The sequence below is a fragment of the Neofelis nebulosa genome, chromosome 11, assembly GCF_028018385.1.
Source record: "Neofelis nebulosa isolate mNeoNeb1 chromosome 11, mNeoNeb1.pri, whole genome shotgun sequence".
In the NCBI taxonomy this organism is placed as follows: Eukaryota; Metazoa; Chordata; class Mammalia; order Carnivora; family Felidae; genus Neofelis; species Neofelis nebulosa.
Genome location: NC_080792.1, coordinates 16,494,296 through 16,501,060, shown reverse-complemented (window position 1 = coordinate 16,501,060; position 6,765 = coordinate 16,494,296).

Sequence of the window (6,765 nt, the reverse complement as noted above, 5' to 3'; positions counted from 1 at the left end):
CCCCTCTCTCTGTCCCTCTCCCAGTCACACTCTGTCTCTCTCTTTCAAAGATAAATAAACTTAAAAAAACTTAAGTTAAATGAATGGAAAAAAATACATCAATATATCGGGACGATATATCAAGGACAATATATCAGGACGATAGTGTCAGACTCCAGGATTGAGGGACAATGGTTTCGCTGACATTTGCTGGCTTATCTCCTATTTTCCATTGCCAGATGGATCAGGGCCCGCCCAAATGTAGATGGAATCAGGTTGGCCTCCCCTGTGTTGTGAAAAGGATCTCAGGCAGGGCCTCTAAAAGACTGAGGGCAACTGAAGCAATTCCATTTTTTTAAGGCTCAGGCATATTTTTAAATGGGGAGATTTTGAAAATATGTGTATACAGTAAATATCCTGACATTGCCAGGAACTCGAGCTCTCACTGTGGGAGAAGGAATATAGAGAGATGAAATGAAGGAAAATTCTACAGTGTTGGATTTGGGTTTGAATTGGAAGTGTCACTAAAAGCTCACTACGTAGATATGATGAGTTCTGTCCACTGAACAGGCTGTGAAGCAAAGCAAAACGAAGTGAAGAACCACCTAGGGGCAATTAGCAAACTAAACACCCTGATCTTGTTCTCTAAATATAATAATCTCTAATCTCTAAAATGAATAATAATTCTCTACTAAAAGGAATCAGGGATCGTTGAAGATCAGGCTAAGTTTATCCCTGAGACAAAGCCCAGGTGAGTCTAGAATATCTTCTTGTGCCAAAAGCAATGAGATGCTCAAAGATGGAGGTGTGTGAAAGGAGACAGCTTGGAGGGATCCCACCGGCCACATCTGGGGCAACCAAAGCATCAGAAAGAATAATGGCAGAAACTGATACAGACATTAGAAGTTTTTCCCCCCTTGACTCTAGAGAGTGAGAGAGCATGCACACGGGAGTGAGGGAGGGGCAGAGGGAGAGTGAGAATCCCATGCAGAATCCCAACAGTCCCAATCTCAGGCTCAGCTCAGAGCCCGACACGGGGCTTGATCCCACAACCCTAGGACGGTGACCTGAGACGAATTTCAGAGTCAGAGGCTTAACCGACTGAGTCGCCCAGGCGCCCCTAGAATTTTTTTGTGAGCCAATGAACAGTCAAGTAGATGGCAGATGGCAGGGGCCAGGTTTGTCACTGTTGGAATGAGAGGTTACAGATAAGCAAGGGGAGGAGGCTGGAACCATCCATGTGGTAATGGATTAGAGTTGGAAACATCAGCATGTTTATGCTTAATGTTTAGCTTCACGTCCACACAGCTGACTACATATAGAAATATTTATAGAGCGGTGCATGTGCCCGGGTTAGTATACACACACCTATTTCCTTGCTCTGTCAACGGAGGGGGCGTACGAACAACACCTCAGTAGCAACACCACGAGCACATCTGGTGCCCAAGTCTTGGTTTCTAATCTCCTTTTCCAGTAAAAGGAAGCAAAGCGCCTTGCAGGAAAGGCTGACCCTAGCACTGAGGCAGAATATATACCAGATGAGCCAGAGAGTCAACATCTTCTTTTTAAAAAATTTTAAAATGTTTTTTATTTATTTTTGAGACAGAGAGAGGCAGAGCATGAGCGGGGGAGGGGCAGAGAGAGAGGGAGACACAGAATCCGAAACAGGCTCCGGGCTCCGAGCTGTCAGCACAGAGCCCGACGCGGGGGTCGAACCCACCACCCATGAGATCATGACCTGAGCCGGAATCCGATGCTTAGCCAGCTGAGCCCCCCAGGCGCCACCAGAGCTGCTCCTTGTGCCAGAGAGCAAGAAAGTGCTCAGAACAAAATAAAACCTAACCACAAAACCCATGATGAGCTAGGGTGGCTAGAAGAGTGGCAGCGGCCAGGCAGCCCCAGCTTCGAGAAGGCTCTGGGTGCACCTGCCCTGCCACCCTGATGCCCAAGAGGAAGGTGAGCTCCACAGAAGGGGCCGCAAAGCAGGAGCCCAAGAGGAGGCGGTCCGCTAACCCTGCCCCTGCAAATGTGGAAACAAAGGCAAAAAAAAAAAAAAAAAATGGTGGCAGGAAAGGATAAATCTTCAGATAAAAAAGTGCAAACAAAGGGAAGAAGGGAAGCAAAGGGAAAACCGGCTGAAGTGGTGAACCAAGAAACGAAAGAAGAATTACCTGCAGAAAACCGAGAACAGCCTCTGATGACGTCAAGTCTGATGAATATCATAGCCCATGTCTTACCCGTGGTCCCTGGCTCCCTCCTTGTCCAATCCGGAGGAATATGTTTATCAACTCTTTTGTAAATGCAAGTTTTTGTAGTAGCAAACATTGAAAATGGAAACATTTTCAAGGAGGAGGGACTCCCACCTCATCCTATTTTTAAAGTGTAAATGTTAGGGGCGCCTGGAGGGCTCGGTCGGTGAAGCGTCTGACTCTTGATTTCAGCTCAGGTCATGAATTCGCAGTTCATGGGTCCGAGCCCCGTGTCTACAGTGTGGACCCTTCTTGGGATCCTCTCTCTCCCTCTCTCTCTCTTGCCCTCTCCTGCTTGCTTTCTCTCTCAAAATGAGTAGACTTGAAAGAGGTGTAAATGTTATTTTTTTAAGAGGTAAAATCATTTGCTGGTTGTTTATTTTTTGGTACAACCAGAAAATAGTGGGATACTGAGTATGGGAGGGTGTTGTTTTTCCCCCTTAAGATTTCATTTTTAAGTAATCTCTACACCCAACATGGGGCTTGAATTTACAACTCAAAGACCAAGAGTCTCACGCTTTACCTACTGAGCCAGCCAGGCACCCCACATGTGGAGGGCTTTGACGGTCTTGGGTATTAGCTTCACAGTCCATAGCGGGCGTGGCTTTTATATCCTATAATACCAAGCAGAGTAAATGGCAATTTGCAGTTGACTGTGCATTTAATATGTCTTGAACATTTTAAGTTACTTCGATTCCCCGTTGTTTTTGCTAGAATTGTTTCCTAAATTAAATCACCCCTTGATCTTGGCCCTCTCTGTCAGAATTTTGTACACTCTGTAACATCTTGGCCGCGGTAATCCAGTTGTCCTATTAACACTGCTAATGTGCTGTGCAAGACTGAAAATCTCAGCATGCAGGGTGTATGATATTAAATTGTGAATTAATGGGACCTAACAATGTAACAGCCTATCGACATTTGAAAATATTCGTACTCGATATCCTGTTAAGGAAAATTTGCCTCCAAATTCTAAGCTGGAAGGTCGCTGGAGTGACTTTGAGAGAAGAGTCACAACCACGTGATTTTTTTAGATTTTTGGTGTGGTTGTTAGGAATGATGCACGAATTGAAATGTACGGATCCTGAGAACAATCAATAAAAGCTGAAAGCATTTCTTACAGCACTTAAAAAAAAAAACACACCGTAAAATTGTCAGTGCGCTCTGTTGTACATCCAAATTAATACAACGTTGTATGTCAACTATACTTTAATAATTAAAAAAAAAATTATCCTATTTTTCAGATTTTACAATTTGTATGTACAAAGTGACATTATTGCTTAAATAATGAAACTTAGCCTTCAGGCGCCTAAGTGGCTCAGTCGGTTGGGCATCTGACACTTGATTTCGGCGGCGGGGGGCCGGGTGGTGGTGATCCCAGGGTCATAGGAGAGAGCCCCCCCACCCCCACCCCCCCACCCCCCACCCGCACTGAGTGTGGAGCCTACTTGGGATTTTCTCCCTACCTCTGCCCCTCTCCCTCCCTCAGGCATGCACGTTCTCTCTCTCTAAAAAAAGAAAAAAATTGGGGCACCCGGGTGGCTCATTCAAGTTAAGCCTCGGACTTCGGCTCAGGTCATGATCTCGCGGTTTGTGAGTTTGAGCCCCGAGTCGGGCTCTGTGCTGACAGCTCAGAGCCTGGAGCCTGTTTTAAGTTCTGTGTCTCCCTCTCTCTCTGCCCCTCCCCTGCTTGTGCTCTCTCTTTCTCAAAAATAAACATTAAAAAAAAAAAAGTTCATTTGAACTAAAATCAATTTGAGAGGTGCTTGGGTGGCTCAGTTGGTTAAGCGTCCAACTTCAGGTCACGATGTCTCGGTTCATGAGTTCAAGCCCCACACTGGGCTCCATGCTGACAGCTCAGAGCCTGGAGCCTGCTTTGGATTCGGTGTCTCCCTCTCTCTCTGCCCCTCCCCTGCTCGCACTTGGTCTCTCTCTCTCTCTCTCTCAAAAATAAAGACACAATTAAAAAAAAAAATCTATTTGAATCAGTCAGGCAGCACCTAAATGGTGGAAAGAGTCAGGAGCGCTCTACCCACAAGAGCTCTGGAGGAAACAAAGTCAGGAAATTATTGATTGGCTCTAGCTTAAGGCCTACTTGGCTGTGATTAATTGGTCATCCTTAAGTTTCAATTTTGTAACTTTGAGGTATTTACAGGCTTCGATTTTGGGGTTGCTTCCATAAGCCACCACGACAATGGAGTCGCCTCAGTCCGATGGTCTCCTTGCTTAATTAATTTAACACGACACAGATGAATGGGAGAGAAAAGACAAATTCTGAGCAGAGAATTTGGAATCATTTTCATGGATACTCCACCTCCAGGGGGTGGAGCGTAATCCCCGTTTGTTGGTGATCTGTACCTTTGGTATGGGATGGTAAAACATGGTCGTTATTAGGAAAATGTTCTCATTCTCCAGTGTTACACACTGAAGTATTTAGGGATGAAGTGCCATGATTTCTGCAACTTAATTTATGATTTAGGAAGAAGGAGAATGTAAATACATGGGCCTGTGTGTGTACGGAGATGGTGACAGAGAAGACAACGGCAAACGGTTAACCATTGATGAATTTGATGAAGGGTGTGTGCTCGTTGCATTATCTTTCAACTCTTCCAGAAAATGTCAATATTTCAAAATAAAAAACTGGGAAAAATTAATTCCACGAACATTTCGTATTTTTGGTTTGTTGTTTTCCTAGTCATGTATTTACTTACTTAAGAGATCTCCACACTCAACACGGGGCTTGAACTCAAGACCTCGAGATGAAGAATCATATGCTCCTCTGACTGAGCCAGCCAGGCGCCCCCACAAACATGAAGTATTTCATTTTTTTATTATTTTTTTTAATGTTTATTCATTTTTTGAGAGAGAGAGAGGAAGACACAGAATCTGAAGCAGGCTCCCGGCTCTGAGTTGTCAGCACAGAGCCCGACGTGGGGCTCGAACCCACGAACCGTGAGATCGTAACCGGAGCGGAAGTCGGACGCTCAACCGACTGTGCCACCCAGGGGCTCCAAACATGAAGTATTTTAAGTGTCCGCATTTGACAAACGAGTAGAATGTAATTATGCTAAAATCGGATTTCAGAATCGAACAGTAATCACAGATTCCATGAGAAAAGCAGTCCAAGGCGCCTGATAGGTAGCGTACGTGATCTGCTAATGGACAGCCTTGAAGTTGTATGAAGAACATTTTACTACCATGAGAGTATCTTGGGGGCCATTCTGTGGAGAGTACATCAAGGAGGCAAATTTGAGGCTCCTCAGTAAGTGTGCATCCTGAGCCATATTCCCTTTCCGGTGAACTGAGATTCTGAGGCACTGTTTCCCCCATGGAAGCTCTCTCCCACCCACCCCCATACCTTCAAGCTATTTTCTCTAAGCCAGGCTGGGAAACTCCCTCCCCTTAAAACATTCCTGCAAGGCCGGATGGCCAAGGCAGTGAACTACTGTTCTCATGTACAAAACACTCCTTTTATGGTGTGTCCCCAATCCCTTCCCTTCACCACAGCTCAGTTTACAAAATTATCACTTTGAAAGACACGGCAGGAGTGACAGCTGGTCATGTCTGATGGGGGCAAAAGCCAAACAAACAAACAAACAAACAACAAAACAAAACAAAACAAAAGCCTGGCGGGCTCATGGGGAGAGAGAGAGCCTCCTCTGGGCAGATGGGCATGGAAGGGTGGGCAGCGGGGCACTCGGGTCGCCTGTGGGATAGGTGGAGCGGTGATACCAGAGTAGGGAAGGGAACAAGATGGCAGAAGTGAGAAGAGGCTCCCTGGCCTCACCTACCTGACTCTCCTCAGTAGAGCCTTTTGGGAAAGAATGAAACTGGGGTGCCGGGGGGGCAACCTTCAGTTTGGTGCTTGGGGTTGGGGAGGGCAGAATTTCCCTCTCCCCTTTGCTCTCCCACCTGGTCAACACTGAAGAGCGTTAACTCACCTCAGAGTGGACTTAGTTGGGTCACCGTATGGTGCAAGACCTCAAGGCTCCTCTCACCGCCCCCATCCCAAGTCCCAGTCAATCCACAAAGGGGGCAGGTGATCACAGGTCCAAGTGTCAGAGAAGGCCCTTTACCCCTTAAGATTCATGCTGCCAAGGACCAAGCAAATTGTCTTCAAGTAGAAAGTACCCCGCAAATGATCCCCCCCGCAGAGGGGCTACTCCTGGGGAAGCAGACAGGCGAGGTGGGGAAGGGTTGGAAACTTCAATTCTAGCGTAAACAGTTTCATTGTTCAGCCGGAGGGCACACGAACAGATATCCGTTGTGCGAATATGTATAGTTCAGGTTTCCTTAAAATATTTCATAATAAGTTATGTTTTAAGTGGGCCTCATACATGATTTTTTCCGTTGCCAGCTTTGGAATGCCTGGTCCTATGCTGACGTTAACTCAACTCCCGGTGCGTCCTGCCACGAAAGACCTTAGGTTTGGGCTTAATTAGATGCAAAGTCTGAAATCTGTATCAGCAGCTAACTCGTCCTGCAATTTTGTGCAAAGCACTCCATCCTCTGTGCTTCAATATCTCTATATTTTTTATTT